The sequence below is a fragment of the Mizuhopecten yessoensis genome, unplaced genomic scaffold, assembly GCF_002113885.1.
Source record: "Mizuhopecten yessoensis strain PY_sf001 unplaced genomic scaffold, ASM211388v2 scaffold1313, whole genome shotgun sequence".
NCBI lineage: Eukaryota > Metazoa > Mollusca > Bivalvia > Pectinida > Pectinidae > Mizuhopecten > Mizuhopecten yessoensis.
Genome location: NW_018403984.1, coordinates 1,931,985 through 1,948,559, shown reverse-complemented (window position 1 = coordinate 1,948,559; position 16,575 = coordinate 1,931,985).

The window sequence follows — 16,575 nt, the reverse complement described above, 5'->3', positions numbered from 1 at the left end:
ACACACACACACACACTTTCGTACCAACCCATCTACCCCTCCTCCCGAGAAGAGGACACACAAATAAACTCACTTCTGCAGAGGATTCCTCACCTCATCTCTTACATCATGCATTTGGTAACGGCATACGTATTATTTTCTTAACCACAAAACCCCTGGCACAGCAAGAGAGGATCCGACCTACAGGTTCATAATGTAACATTCTGTGTGACGTTTAAAAAAGAGAATTTTCCAGTGTTTATGAAATAGATTAATACAAATAAGAATTAACATTAATACTATTTTATATGTTGGCCAAAACGCTGCATACTTTTTTAAAACCTGTCAACGTCTTCAATACACCTCGTAATGAAATATATCCATGCTTTCTTGATCCCTGGCCTTTCTTTCTGTTTCCATTGTAGTCAAACAAACTCTTTGTAACAGTATTTCTGGTCGTTATTTTACACAGTAGGATTCTACTCGTTAATAGGCACTGTGATCAAGGGCTTACTGCAACCTCTGGAGCGTCACGGTGTCCGTTTGTAAAAAAAAAATATTGAGAGTTTTCATCGATAACTGAAGACATCAAACTGTATTCTGCAGAGACAGTGTAGGATTGCTTGAAGTTTGATAGATTTTGTTCATCTCCTATACAAGTGTATATTGATTCCTATACAAAATCGTTTCGTTTCGATGTTTTATTATTTTTTTATCATTATTTTTTTACTTTAATTAATGGCTGCTCTCATGAACAACCTTTGATCATGAAGCAAACAAGTTTTAGCGTCTAATTTCATCGGCCGATTCGTACTTTTGTGGGGGTGTAAAAAAGGGTCCAAGCCTGAAGGGATTTAACCGATTTCTTGTTTTTCAAGTAGTTGATATATAAATCATTTCCCGTGACCTACTTTTCATCAATTGACCTAATTTAACACGCGAACTATTTTATAGCGTTTGAGATTAAGTTGTTTGATAATCAAAATACGCAACGCGTCAGTCGGTGATTGGTAAGCAGTTTAGTATGGACGGACTTATACGGCCATGTACGTGTGTAGAAGCACACGTGTGGTTGCGTGCGCACACGTTTAATGACGGATTGGATCTATAAATAACCACATAATGAAACATTTTTATGTTTTTTTGGTTTTCAGATATCCTTCTACATCAGAAATTTATCAAAGGCCACTGGAAACCAAATTATTTAGATATCGATTGTATCCAGGTACAGGGTGTAGTGGATGTTGAATTATAAATGATCCCGTAGTGACTCATATTTACTGCATGGCTAATTATCGGTCGTGATTAGAGAAAACACTTGCCAATTCAATCATGTCGAAAAACAAAGGTAATGAACAATTTAAAGGTTTTTTTGTCAATTTAAATACATTCCATATAAAGTCTTGTAATCGATCGTTAGCATGTTTCTATGTCACTTCAAAGCTTGCATATGGCGATATTGTGTATTTACACATTCCTCAGAGAAAGCAATTTTATTTTCTAAACAGATAAACAGAACCCAACACCTCATGCAACCCCGCTCCACCCCACTCCACATCCACCACCTCCATCCCCTCCATACCCAACCCTCACCCACATCTGCCCCCTCCCCGACTGACAACAACTGTTTAATGTATGTTAAATTACGCCTCCTAATAATATATGCAAAAAATAGGATCTATTAAATGACTTAGTTATAGACGGAAAAATAGCCACGCACATGTTTAAAGCCACACGTGTGGTTGAGTGTACACATGTTTAAGGCCACACGTGTGGTTGAGTGTACACATGTTTAAGGCCACACGTGCGGTTGAGTGTACACGTGTTTGATTACGACTTGATTCCATATGGACCTAAGCATTTGTTTCAGTATGTAGGTTTGGACATATAGAGAGCAATATTAGACGTGCTTAGTGTGTAGATCATCATTCGGTAAAATAGTCCCCGCCCTACACTCGTACGAAAAAAGTCGGGCGCTTTCGATGTCAAAAAAAACAACCTCACCTAACTTAGCCGTAGCAAAATTTCACATTTCTGATGGACGTGTAAGAGAAAGCTGGGAAATATGGATACTGTTTTCTTTCAACAACAATCAATAACAATCTCCACGTAAAATATATCCTCAGAAAACACAGGTCTTTTCGATTTGTCGAAGTTTTCCTCTGACATTGTTGCACTTTCCGTATTCACGACAGGCTTACGTCAGACCTACATTACTTTTTCGGGTTATAGGCGTGCTCCTCAGAACCCCTCGTGATTTACAGATGACGCCATCCACACGTAAGGGAGGATTCTCGAAAGAAGAACTAGTAAACATATTTTAAGACAAACTTCAGCAAAGATTTCGCTGTGTGCTCTAAGAGGACGCAAATGTTTTAAGTTTATTGTGATTCCAATTGAACGAAACTGTCCTGATGCTCAAACACGGAATCTGTGCTCAAATCAAGTTTCGTGATTTGTTTCAAGTCTCTTCAAACTTCCCCGAATCATTGACAGAATGTGAAATTCGAATAACTCATCACCAAAACAAAACAATTGGCTTGAGCGTATAATCTTAATTTGAGCATGAGGACGTTTTTTTATGAAAACAGACACAGGACATATATATCTATATAACGAAACATAGCACGTAAACCTCAAACACCAAAAATAAAACCTAAAAAATAGCAAACTTCAGAAATCCTGAGTATTGTTGTATAATACTAACACATTTACAACAATTGCTTTATCTGTAATGTATATCAATTAAAACTACCATATACATCTCCCTACATGTGTCATACCATGTACATCACTTGTTGACGTTACATATGCAGCAATGCATAACATGTTATTGCTTGCAATTTCTAGATAATTTTGATTAAATGATAAATCATTTTGAGACGCATGTGGAAATACATAATCTGTAACATGTTCACACTCCACGTGATATTAATGAAACTTGCTGAATCATGTTGGGTTTTTTAAAATGATATTCACAAACTTATTCAGTTAAAACTATCATCACTAACTGTTCACATTAATTTACAATATCTGATTAAATGTACACAACTCTCCATGGAAATACATCAGCCTGGACAATCATTTTTCAATCATTTTTCATTACAACGTAATGCCTTTGATTTTATATTTTCTGTCTAAAATTTATATGTTTTCCCAAATGAGTACTAAATAGATAGAAGGGTGTCGAGATACGTGTATGTATTCATATTACCATAAACAGATACGTGTTTAACATTCACGACGGAATAAACGCAAATTGGGGTGTATGACGCCCGCCGGGGCTACATATGGATATGACTGATTTGCGTTCATACTGGCATGAATGTCAACAAAACTCCGTTTAAATCATATAAATGTATTCTAAATTTAGAGTCGTTAATGATACCATGGTAACGGCGTATGAAAGTTTCTGTTCTTTTAGCACAAACGACAATGCTGAAACAGCAACATAACGTCATGTTAGTGTTGGCTTCTTACCATAATCTCCCGGCCCCGGGATCATGAAACAATCTACATCATGTAAGACTTAAGTTTTTGCTTAGCCAATCGCGTATGGCGTCACTTTTCATGACGTTATTTGTGATTGGCTAAGTCCAAACTGAAGTCAAATGTAGACTTAAGATCGTTTCAGGATCCTGGGACCAGGCCCATGTATGTTTGTGTATATATCTGAACAGGTGTGCTAGGCATTTTTTAAAAGAACAAACCTATAAAAGGTCAGAATATCCTCTGGATTTAGAAAGTAAGCCTTCCTCAGACACGGAATTGACAGCCTATCAATCAAACACGCAATGATAAAACTGTATTTACTAAACTCCATGTGACAAGTGAGTGTAATGAACAAATACATGAATTATGAAAACGTATTAAATTCTCAAACGACTAGATATATCTTTGGGGCCCGGTCGTTCATATTGAGATCATTTCTATAGCTTTGACTTCAACTCCTAGCCGCTATCGCCGAACTGATCTGTGAAAGTTTCCCTTTTTCGGTTGACATTACACTCCTAAATGACTTTACCCCAGGACATATCGACTGTCATTATACATGCTAATACCAGAAAATATTCAATTTAATGAGAATTTTATTGCAGGAAATTATGAAAGCATGCTGGTAGTATACATTCTTAAGATTGCCGCCATCTTCCACTAGCCATCTTAATGGATGTCGACCGTTTCATTTTATTGTATCAGAACTACATTAGTCGTGTGAGATTGAGTCGGTTACGGTGAGATCAAAGCGACTTGTTTTAAACGCCGATTTGTCATTTTGTTAATTTATTTATACAGATGATGAGCGTGGAAGGATAAAGAGTGTGTCGTAGGTATACCAATGTAACGGTGTTGTCAGCACTTTTTATATATGTAAATGGTATAATATACATTGTAAGTTTACCTGAGGTTGTACTGGTGCTCCGGGGTTGAAATTAAGGAAGTACATGTATTGCCCTTCAGAGATGCATTATATTCTACGTGTAGATTTTTGTTTGTGAAATCCAAGTAAATCGTCTGCAACTGGTCAGTCAATCAACTATTGACATTTACTGTTACTCACTGGATTGAAGGCAGAGGAATGTGGCGAGCGAGATACATACATTATTATCATTTCCATATCTGAATGAGCGATGTATTTATATGTCACTCATTTACAATGCAAATAACACTGTGAAGGTTTTTTTTTTCAAAATTCAAGATTTATTAAAACTTTAGGCCATAGGCCCATCGGAACCTGATACAGAATACAGTTGTGTGAAGAATGTACAGAGAATATGTACATTAAAGTACATGATAATTAGATAAGGGGTTCTTAATTGGTTAGCCTCAAATACAAATTTGCTTAAAATACATAGCCTTTAACTATTTACCTGCAGAATTAGGTCGACCAACAAATCTGAATTCTTCATCCTTGGAAGCCTTTTGTATACGGTGATCCGTGTAAATCAAATAATGCCATTTTAAGCTGTCTATAATATGAATTACTTCTGCCTGTTTATGAAAAAGCGCCATTGGTGGATTATGACATGACAATCAATGGTTATTATATGTATGGAGAAAAGATAATTTGCAACAATTATCGAAATAGCTTTGACCTACAAAATCTACAAGCTTTTGAATTAAGAATAATACACTAGGGTGTCTGAAAAGCCAATCAAATACACTCCCGTTTGAGTTTTGTCTCAATATCTGTCATTCACATGCAAGACCCAGGGCAGCCCTGTAAAAGTCGGCCGTCGGAATGTAGATCAGAGCAACCTGCAAACCAACTCATGTCACGAGAGCACGCGATCCCCTAGTCACCAATAATCGTTATGTAACATTCAGAAACGCAAATAACGTTGCGTAAGTACTAAGAAACACATGCATGTACATATCTAAAACGATTTTTGTACAACCTCATCCATACGTCCGTTCAAATCCCGACAAAAGCTCCACTTTTCGAAATACACACAGAGTTATGCTATGTGCCGTTTTATAGAGGTTTGGCGATGTTCTGCGGGAGAAATATCAAAAAATTGTAAAAAGGAGTACTTGTAAAAATGTTTGATACATGATAACGCTAAATATGATATCTTTCTTAATTATGATTTTTTATCGGGTGAATAGGACTGGCAAAGAGACACAGAGATATTTTTGTCAGACTCGTATAAACTCAGAAATGTAAGATCTAAGAAACGAAATGATCCCTATTTGAGAAAATTGTCAAGGAAAATGTATTGCTTTTGTTTTAATTAACTTCAACAATAAAATTACCATCCAAATATTCTGAATTAAACAGGTCGGTTGCCTGATTTTAAAATATCAATATTGTATAAAGTCAGCTTTGTATGTGTTTTGTTATTATATTTTCCTAATATATGATGCTAGATTAAACTTTAGGAATCTAAATTCCCTATCATGTCAACTAACCGCAACCAAATCTGACTTGTCAAGGATTTTATAAACTGTTCACGTATATCATAATTGCTTGATACCAAGATGAAACAAGGTTATTTGTTAGAGCTTCAAAACAACCTAACATGATTTACCAAGGTTGTTAAAAGATAACACCGTGTTTTCCCTTGACTGACAGAAATGTCGAAATACAGATAAAATTCTATCAATCTTACTTTTTTATTGTATTTGTTAACATATAAAATCTACACCACTACAGTGATATTCAGGAGAAGGCATATTTCTTCAGGGTTGTCAATGAAATAAAAACAAAAAAGATCATTTATCTGTTATGAAATATATTGACATATTCATCGGGAAACACTATTTAAATACAAGTTAGGAGAGTTTTTTGGTCGTAAACTTCTTGACATAACATGTCCCCAATCAGGATTACATCGGTAGCACATTATCTCTGCCATAAATACACACACATGTTCACCTCCCCTTGTCATCCTAGACAGCCACATGTCCGTACCGGTAAGTAACGACCGCCACGCTCGTGCTAAACATTTATGACATCACGATAGAGTCACGTGATCATTGTAAACAACCGGATGTGGACGCCTCCGCCATTATCTGCCGTGTAGAAATGTCCTGTTGACTTGGAAATCGTGACTGCAATTTTTAATTGCCTTGTTTTCCTTTGTTTAAAATGATGGACGAGTTTATTACAAAATACAACTGCTACCGAACCGGAAGTGACAAAAACAAGTTAAATGGGTTTATCTAAAACACTAGAAATCAAAATCCCAATTGGGTTGTAACATTATTTTTAATTTTCGTTCATTACTTTACTCCAAACTCAGGCGTATCAACCTCTATATCTGCTCACTGTCTTTAACGTGACGTCACTCCCTTGTCGTCATTTCGATAAAGTTTATCCAGGCGATCAATGTGTTCAAGATACGTAACTAAACGTAGAGGATAATTCGATAACAGTTTTAAAAACATGTTTCATAAGTGTTGTAAAATACATAAACATCAGTACACTTCCTTTATTATAAAACCTCATCTATGCAAATGCGTATCTGATTTGATACTATTGATCACTATTTTCCTCAATCGGAGCTTCACACCAGGGCATTATTAATCAAACAACACTGAGGTGTTAACCTAATCATTTCTATTGTTGTGTTATTGTTCTATTTCGATACAATATTTAATTGTTCTTGTAGAAGGGAAACAGTTTCCCTTATTCCCGTCGACTTATCGGGTTTCAAACAAGACACAGTGCATGATATGGCCTCTTCAGAAAGCTAAAATGTCACGTGCGACGTGTGAGAGTGAGCGTTAGCCCTTTTTACCTAAGAAATTGTTTTGATAAGTAATCTATTTAAGAGTTAGATTTGTTTGGTAATCTGTATCTCAACCTCAATGTTTTCAGACATGCACGTCACTTCAAAATTAATTCAACTATGCCTCATTATACTGCAAGTCTCCGTTTGTAGAATGTAAATGTTGTTATAAGATGCGGATGGCGTTGATAAGTTATAATAATTTGTGTTATCTTATATACATGTCTAAGCTCATGTTTAATATTCTGATGACTTGTTTAAATACGTTTAAACAACATCCACTACTCGCCACTCATATGCGTTAATACTGAAATACCATCACTAATATATTAGTTTGTTCTTAATAGCAGTGTTCATAAAATACTGAATCAAGTTTATTAGTATACATGTATGTGAATATATTATAAGGTGCCACCATTACTTCGCCTTTATTATGAATTTTTAAATTAAATTAATTTTACATCAAATAATTGTTCATTAAAATACTTTGACGAGCAAAACCACCCAGTGCGAGAAAAGGCTTAAGATTTTAACGTGACAAACAGAAAGAAAATTTGACAGATAAATACCCAAATAGTGCAATAATCTTTTGACTGATGTCTGTATTTGTAACAGCACTTAATGAATTGGCATTGTGCCGCTGTATATAAATCGTCGATATTTTCGTCGCTGTCTTGTTCGGTCACTTGACGTTAAACTGTGACGTGAACACCCACAACAGGTGCTAGAAACGCCATCTTGGCGCGTTCGTAATGTTCTGTACTTGAGCAGACAATAACCTATTCCGGATAGCAGATTCGAATTCACCCTACGCGGGTTTTATTTAATACATTTTTTTCATTATTTTATAATCAAGGTCATTTTTCCTTACTAAATTGTTTCAGTATAATTTTCTATCGAGATTCTGGTTTGATGACATTACCCTTTCTCAATTTTGACACAACGACAAGATGGTCACATTGTGGAGATGGTATTGGTTCTGTTTTAACTCGTCAGAAGTTCGCTAAAATGAAAGCATCCATAATCGTTTTATTAATCCAATAAAAATGGTTACGTTATTTATCTACCACCAACCCATGACGACCTGATTGGCCAGGCTGATGTGCCCCGGTTATCACGTCATTAGATCTACTCCCGTTATGTCATGGATGTCACGAACAGTCATGACGTCATGGGGGCATATATCTAATGACGTCATAAAGTCAAATCATTTCTTGATATTACTCACTCAGAAAGTCTGTTTTCCGCAAAATATTGAAAAAAACCCACTTTTGGATGAAACTTCGGTGTCACTACTCTACGCAAATTTACACAAAGTGACTTATTTAAACAAATTTTATTTCCAACTAATTTTAACAAGAAATTGGGCACGAGTTATATAAAGTTATCCCAGCCTTCTCCTGTCATTCATTTACATGTATATGACAACGAAGACGATAGGCATAAAATGATGTAGATACATATAATATTTACACAGACACAATACACAACACAATAAACACCGTTTAAAATCTATTGCTGGATTTGATGAAATGATGCACATGTCTGAAAACGTTAGAGACAAGAGTAACTATCAGTAGCGTATCATTATAAAATTATTCACTCAATGGATTAAACTAATAAAAATTGTGCTTCTTGTTGTATGATAATCATGAAGCTCATAAAGGTTTTTTTAAATAAGCCGGTAAATTATATGTAAATGTAATGCCGAAACTATCACAATTACTTCTAGCCACATCCGTCCTTGAACATAAGCTACAGGACGGTTGAGACTTATTATCCCTGTTGTCAACATGTCATACTTAGTGACATTACTGTGGATTATTTCATGAACATCCTACTGACATGTCATAACGACATATGACGTATATGTGTATCTGACATCTCATACGTAAACGTAAAAAAATGAGTCGACATGTATGGAGGACCTGCGTTCTGTATTGGTATACTAGTCGTGAGAAATACATTGGTAATTCTCCGGATATATGAATTGTGCCAAATTGTTTTTACTTGATTCCGGGTTTTAGTCGTGCCGGATTCGGTTTTTGTTTTTAGTTGTATTGGATGCAATAATTAAAAGATGGCCACCTTACAAAGTACAGCTCAAGCGTTTCCTAGACAACAACACCTGCCTTGGGTTTAGTCTAAACATACATTATAATTTTGTCCAAGATTTTGATACAGGAAAACCTCCCTCTTTATATTTGCCACCTTGCTTACGGTAATATGACTCAGACCTGGCCTGGAGAGAGCGAAGCTCGTACATTTGTTTCAATAGTATAGTATATTTTTTTAATCATAACATTACCCATTTTAATACATACAAAATGTACCTGTAATTGGTGTTTTTTTATAATAAACTTGAATCTGTTACTGGAAGAATTTTGGAGAACTGAATATAAAGTTGCATTCTACAATAAACGCAGAAAAAAGCCAAGAGTAGTTATACAGAAAAATTCGCGAATCGACCATTTGAAACACTCTACGTTTTCCTTTGGAAAGCTGTCAGTGACAATTCTGTTAAGTGGAGCAGACGACCCGTGAACTTTGACCTCGTCAATGAACCAAGCGACCTCGTCATTGACCCTCCTTCGTACATACTCGGGTATTTCCGTCCTAGTGAGAATGACCCTCGTGTGTAACGATCGATTATCAATATTTAGATGGAAAATGTGTATGATCTATTTCTTCCCAAAATTTAAGCTAATTTAATCGACGGTAATATAGTCACATTCATGTAATCACATTCTTACGCACTCTTCGACGCCATTTGCTTTTGACATTCATGTGAGCTTTTTTTAATGACCATGCCAATCATTTCTCTTTTTGATACAAAAGGAAAGAAATCGTGGAAATAAACACGCCCAGTGTATTGGATATGGTTAATATTTTTTTTTTTTAAATTCGTTGGTTCAAATAAATAATTTTCCTGCGACGTTACATGTCGCTTTATTATTCGATTAGGCATATTTACGGGCTCCATGAACCGGAAGAGGTCACCGGAAGTACGAAGAGTTTCTAGGCTGTAGCTGTACGATTCAGTGATGGAATCAGTTTGTTTGGATCAGATCTATTTACACGTACATGTTAACGGTAAAGAGCTCCTTCGCTCTTAATATCCATCAAGATACTCTTTTTTCACAACATGCTATCCATGAAATGTTTCCCTCGATATCTTGCCAAATCCTTTTTGAATGCCGTATTTTGTTTGATGACACAGGGTTTCGAAATAGACAGGGTTCACTTCAATTTGACCCTAAATTTATCTCTACAAATAGTTGGCTTTACTCGAAATATGTTTTGCTTACGCAAAGATAAGTTCCGGTTCTTTGTGTTCCGTGATTGGACTTCTATATAAGAATGATCACCATACTAATGGGTATTATTCAATTCAATTACATTCTTTTAGTATGACGACATTCATTTAGCTCAGTTTTTAGACTTATGCATCAACTCATCGAATACCGAAATAGATACTAATTGTATGATGATATCAGTATGTATACACGACATCGAAATTAGGAGTGGTTTAGTTGTAATTATGTAAAAGGATTGATAACCTGTTATTACTCGTGTCAAATCTCTTCCTCAATATCTCTAGCAATAACCTTATTTAACCAAAAATATCACATTTTATGGAAGGAAATAATTTATGACATCATTTACTAAATTAATATTTTCTCATTTTAGTTTAAAGTACACATTATGTCGAATATAGATCTTTCGATTGGCTGAAATCATTTTAGATTTCCGTTGGGACCTTTTGGCATGTGAGTTCCTGTAGTATTAACTTAGTATTGTGTGAAAATACGTACTTATTATAACCGCCTTAATGCTTGAAAACTGCATGTGTATTGTCTCGTTTCAAAATAGCTCATTTAAAACCCGTTCGCTATCGCCTTAGGTAGTTCGACTTTCCTCTCTCCTCCAGGTCATAACGTATCAACACACCCGTTGGAGTATATCCTTGTAAAACATTAGTTTTTCTCGATATTTATCTTTATGAGTGACACAATATATTCAAATATTCAAGATACGTAAAACTTAACTGCAGTCTGAACCACCAAGCGGGAAGCCTTTCAGCATGCTGCGTTTTTATGAGACCGAAATGTGCACAGCCGGAAACTGGTCGTGTTCTGGGGCAGATAAGGGGTTTATTACCAGTGTGACACGTTTTTACGACATGGGATTATTTTCTTGGTAACTTTTTTTACTGTAATTAATACACCGAATTTCATTCTAATTTAATCTTAGAAATCCGACCGGTAATAAATTCAGTATTGAATACAACATTAAAATTTGAATATGAGTACGTGCATGTACATGTATAAAGCTACTGTTTTTAATTTTCTCGATTGGTATCCAAACATAACTGCATACCTGTTAACAGATAGGTGTTTTACTAGAATCGTCTCACAGTTTTGTCACGGCGTTTCCGGTTTTGGTGAATTCTTTAAAATTCGAGTCTGCTGGTTTTAGATTCATTTCACAATTTTGTTGACAAAATCAAATACATTCTATTAGAAGAGGAGGGTTATGTGTGTGTATATACTTCGGAAAAAACCCACCTAAAATCAGTCATTAAGAGACGTTGCTTTCCATATAAGATTCCAAAAGGGTGCAAGAACTGTTCTAAGACCATTTCTTCCGAATTTCTGAAAAAGAAATTTTATGTATCCTATCTTCTTCGTTTTGTGGGGTACGATAGTTTCAGACGCTGTTTTTAATTAGCATGTGTCCTCTACACATAAAATCGTAGGTTACAAATACGTAGGTATTAATGTGTGTATGCATGTGTATATTTTACACATTTATTGGTTTACCATGTACATGTGGATTCTACTTTGTGTACGGATACTGATGTTTTATTCACATGTGTTAAAATATATGTGCATATATACTATGTATACATTTGTAGACACATGGTATACTGTAGCTAGCGTAGCTTGTATGAGAGTGTGTTTATTATGTTTACCTACACGTGCGGTATAGACAAATATCTTGTGTAACTTCTATAAACGTGTGTGACGCTATACACGTGTGTATAATTGCAAATATGTACAAATACTAGGCCAACCTAACATGTATGTACGTGTGTATACCTGAACGTGTGTCTACCTCCACGTACATACAGACCAATGGCTAACGTAACATGTATACACATGTGCATCGATACACGTGTGTGTACCTTTACAGGCATACAAACACATGACTAACGTAACATGTATGCACGTGTGCATCGATACACGTGTGTATACCTGTACATGCATAAAAACACATGACTAATGTAACATCACGTGTTTGTGGATACACGTGTGTATACCTGTACATGCATAAAAACACGTGACTAATGTAACATCACGTGTGGGTCGATACACGTGTGTATACCTGTACAGGCATCCAAACACATGACTAATGTAACATCGCGTGTGTGTCGATACACGTGTGTCTACCTGTACAGGCATACAAACACATGACTCATGTAACATGTATGCACGTGTGTGTCTATACACGGGTGTATACTTGCACGTGTGTACAAACACATTGCTAGCGTAACGATGATTTACATTCGAGGTGTAACCTCTATAGGTATGTGACATTAATATTTAATTTTCATATTTAGGCAGTAAAGCTGATAGGATCTATATGATCGTGTGCATCGATACACGTGTGTATAACTGTACAGGCATACAAACACATGCCTAATGTAACATGTATGCACGTGTGTTTCGATACACGGGTGTATACCTGTACAGGCATACAACCACATGACTAATGTAACATCACGGGTGTGTCGATACACGTGTGTATACTTGTACAGGCATACAAACACATGAGATACACGTGTGTGTACCTTTACAGGCATACAAACACATGACTCATGTAACATGTATGCACGTGTGTGTCTATACACGGGTGTATACTTGCACGTGTGTACAAACACATTGCTAGCGTAACGATGATTTACATTCGAGGTGTAACCTCTATAGGTATGTGTCATTAATATTTAATTTTCATATTTAGGCAGTAAAGCTGATAGGATCTATATGATCGTGTGCATCGATACACGTGTGTATAACTGTACATGCATAAAAACACATGACTAATGGAACATCACGTGTGTGTCGATACACGTGCGTATACCTGAGACGGCATAAAAACACATGACTAATGGAACATGTATGCACGTGTGTGCCGATACACGGGTGTATGCTTGCACGTGTGTACAAACACATTGCTAGCGTAACGATGATTTACATTCGAGGTGTAACCTCTATAGGTATGTGACATTAATATTTAATTTTCATATTTAGGCAGTAAAGCTGATAGGATCTATATGATCGTGTGCATCGATACACGTGTGTATAACTGTACAGGCATACAAACACATGCCTAATGTAACATGTATGCACGTGTTTGTCGATACACGGGTGTATACCTGTACAGGCATACAACCACATGACTAATGTAACATCACGAGTGTGTCGATACACGTGTGTATACCTCTACAGGCATACAAACACATGACTCATGTAACATGTATGCACGTGTGTTTCGATACACGGGTGTATACCTGTACAGGCATAAAAACACATGACTGATGTAACATCACGTGTGTGTCGATACACGGGTGGATACTTGCACGTGTGTACAAACACATTGCTAGCGTAACGATGATTTACATTCGAGGTGTAACCTCTATAGGTATGTGTCATTAATATTTAATTTTCATATTTAGGCAGTAAAGCTGATAGGATCTATATGATCGTGTGCATCGATACACGTGTGTATACCTGTACATGCATAAAAACCCATGACTAATGTAACATCACGTGACTGTCGATACACGTGGGTATACCTGTACAGGCATACAAACTCATGACTAATGTAACATGTATGCAGTGCATCGATACACGTGTGTGTACCTTTACAGGCATAAAAACACATGACTGATGTAACATCACGTGTGTGTCGATTCACGTGTGTATACCTGTACAGGCATGCAAACACATGACTAATGTAACATAACGTGTGGGTCGATACACGGGTGTATACCTGTACAGGCATAAAAACACATGACTGATGTAACATCACGTGTGTGTCGATCCACGTGTGTATACCTGTACAGGCATAAAAACACATGACTAATGGAACATCACGTGTGTGTCGATACACGAGTGTATACCTGTACAGGCATACAAACTCATGACTAATGTAACATGTATGCACGTGTGTGTCGATACACGGGTGTATACTTGCACGTGTGTACAAACACATTGCTAGCGTAACGATGATTTACATTCGAGGTGTAACCTCTATAGGTATGTGACATTAATATTTAATTTTCATATTTAGGCAGTAAAGCTGATAGGATCTATATGATATATAGCCGCTATTCCATGGGTTATTCCGGGCTCTCTATTGTAGCTACTGCTGGGTTACTCTATACAGATGTGAATTTTACTTTCAAATGAACTGACAAATGTCTATGTGTGTATAGCTTCTGTTTTTTAAATTTATGATTTATTTTCGTATATTCATTCAGTGCGTTAGGTTTGAATATATTATTTTTAATTATTACAATCAGAGTTATGAAAAGATTTCGGAAATCGTAAATCCTTTTCCAGAATCTTAATCAAATCAATTGAAACATCAAATAATGTTTATGTTCACTACGTTTATGTATTATTTGAATGTGACGTCTCCGCTGTGACAAAGACCTATGACGATGGTAGGTGATTGTGGAGGTTATCAAACGCCATCAAGTGACTTTAACAAATCGTTCATCATACCTCTTGATTAACTTAAGGATCCTCGTACCAGTGCCAAAACTGCAACTGATCACTAATTCATATCTAAACATTACAATGCATTGAGAAGATAAATGTTGTTGTGAGACTATAACAACATTTGCTATTATGACGTCATCAATTTCATTGTTGTCGAGACTTACTTTGCTGTTCAAAGCGTAACTACTCTATCAAAATGTAAAAGTAAAGCAAATTTAGCAAATACTGTTATGGTCCTAATCACTCATTGCTGTAACTGACAAATTTACGTTAAGCCCTGCCATGGAAAAAATTATAAAGACGAGGTAAAAAGAATCAACAGCAGTGTTCTTGGCGTAAAACTGGGATTGGGCCTGACCAGGATTCGAACCCTTGACCTCCAATCAGCGGGAAAGCCAGTATAGGACCCTTAAAGTTTCTCCATTGGAATATGTTGGAATGGAACTGTAATCTTTTCAGGAAACGCCTATGTCACGCCACGGTTTCGTTGGGCGTATCCTTTTCTCTGATTTTTCACATTAAAATTGACCAAACCTCAGTAGCATCGGTCTACATTGATTGTTAATACTTAGAAAATATCATGTTCAATGAATACAGATATATGCTCCGTTATAAATGAGATATAATTAGCCCTTGTTTGGCCTGAAGTACCGTAATTACTTAGCAGGAGTCAGGTACAGTGTATATGCATTTAATTGTTCTTTCTTGTACAATCAAAGCCATTTGTTTGTGAATAATACTTGTGATTATAACAAAGAACTCATTCATTACATATCACAATCAAAACCATCAGTTTATGAAGAGAGACAAATGAGCGTTCCTTAGTTGGAGGATAAAACACGGTAAAGGGACTATTGTGTAGCTATTATCTGTAACAGCGCGTTATTAGTCTACCTCCGGCACTGGCTACGGAACGCAGGAGGCAACATCTTGTTACTTGTTCGCTACGGAAAACATAACGGCAGTAAATAACAATGTTTGAAGACTGTCGTGTTTCGATATTGTAATATTTTGATTGTGCTTCCGGTTCATGTTGCTCTCCTTTCGCCCTTGTCTGTTCGCACTATGGTCGAAGTTTTACTTGGGTGTTGATGCTATGGTACTTTTGCCCTCATGAATTGCTTCTATGTATTGACGAAATGTTGTGCCCTTGTGTTTCGACGCTGTGATAATATAGATATGGTATTTTTTCTTCTTTATTTTTACATTTAAAAATTCCATCATCTAACTGATTTGGATATGTTCCGACATGATCTTGTCGGACAGGTATGTGAGCTAGAAGGGTCGACAGTTAATGGGCGTACCTCTAAACGTTCTTGGAGATTGCGAACACGATTGCATATTCATCCACGATCCGGCACTTGCACTTCAATAATACAGCATTAGTATGGTATTATAGAGCCCAGCGTTGCCGTCAACATTGAATGTCACAGACGTATGATGTGATGTACACACTTTTTACATTCTTAATATAAGAAATTTACTTTAACGTCCCAACACGTATTAAATAGAACGTTTGTTTTTGGCAGACTTTCTGTGGGGCTCCTTACGATATTATAAAGTGTAGAACGGGC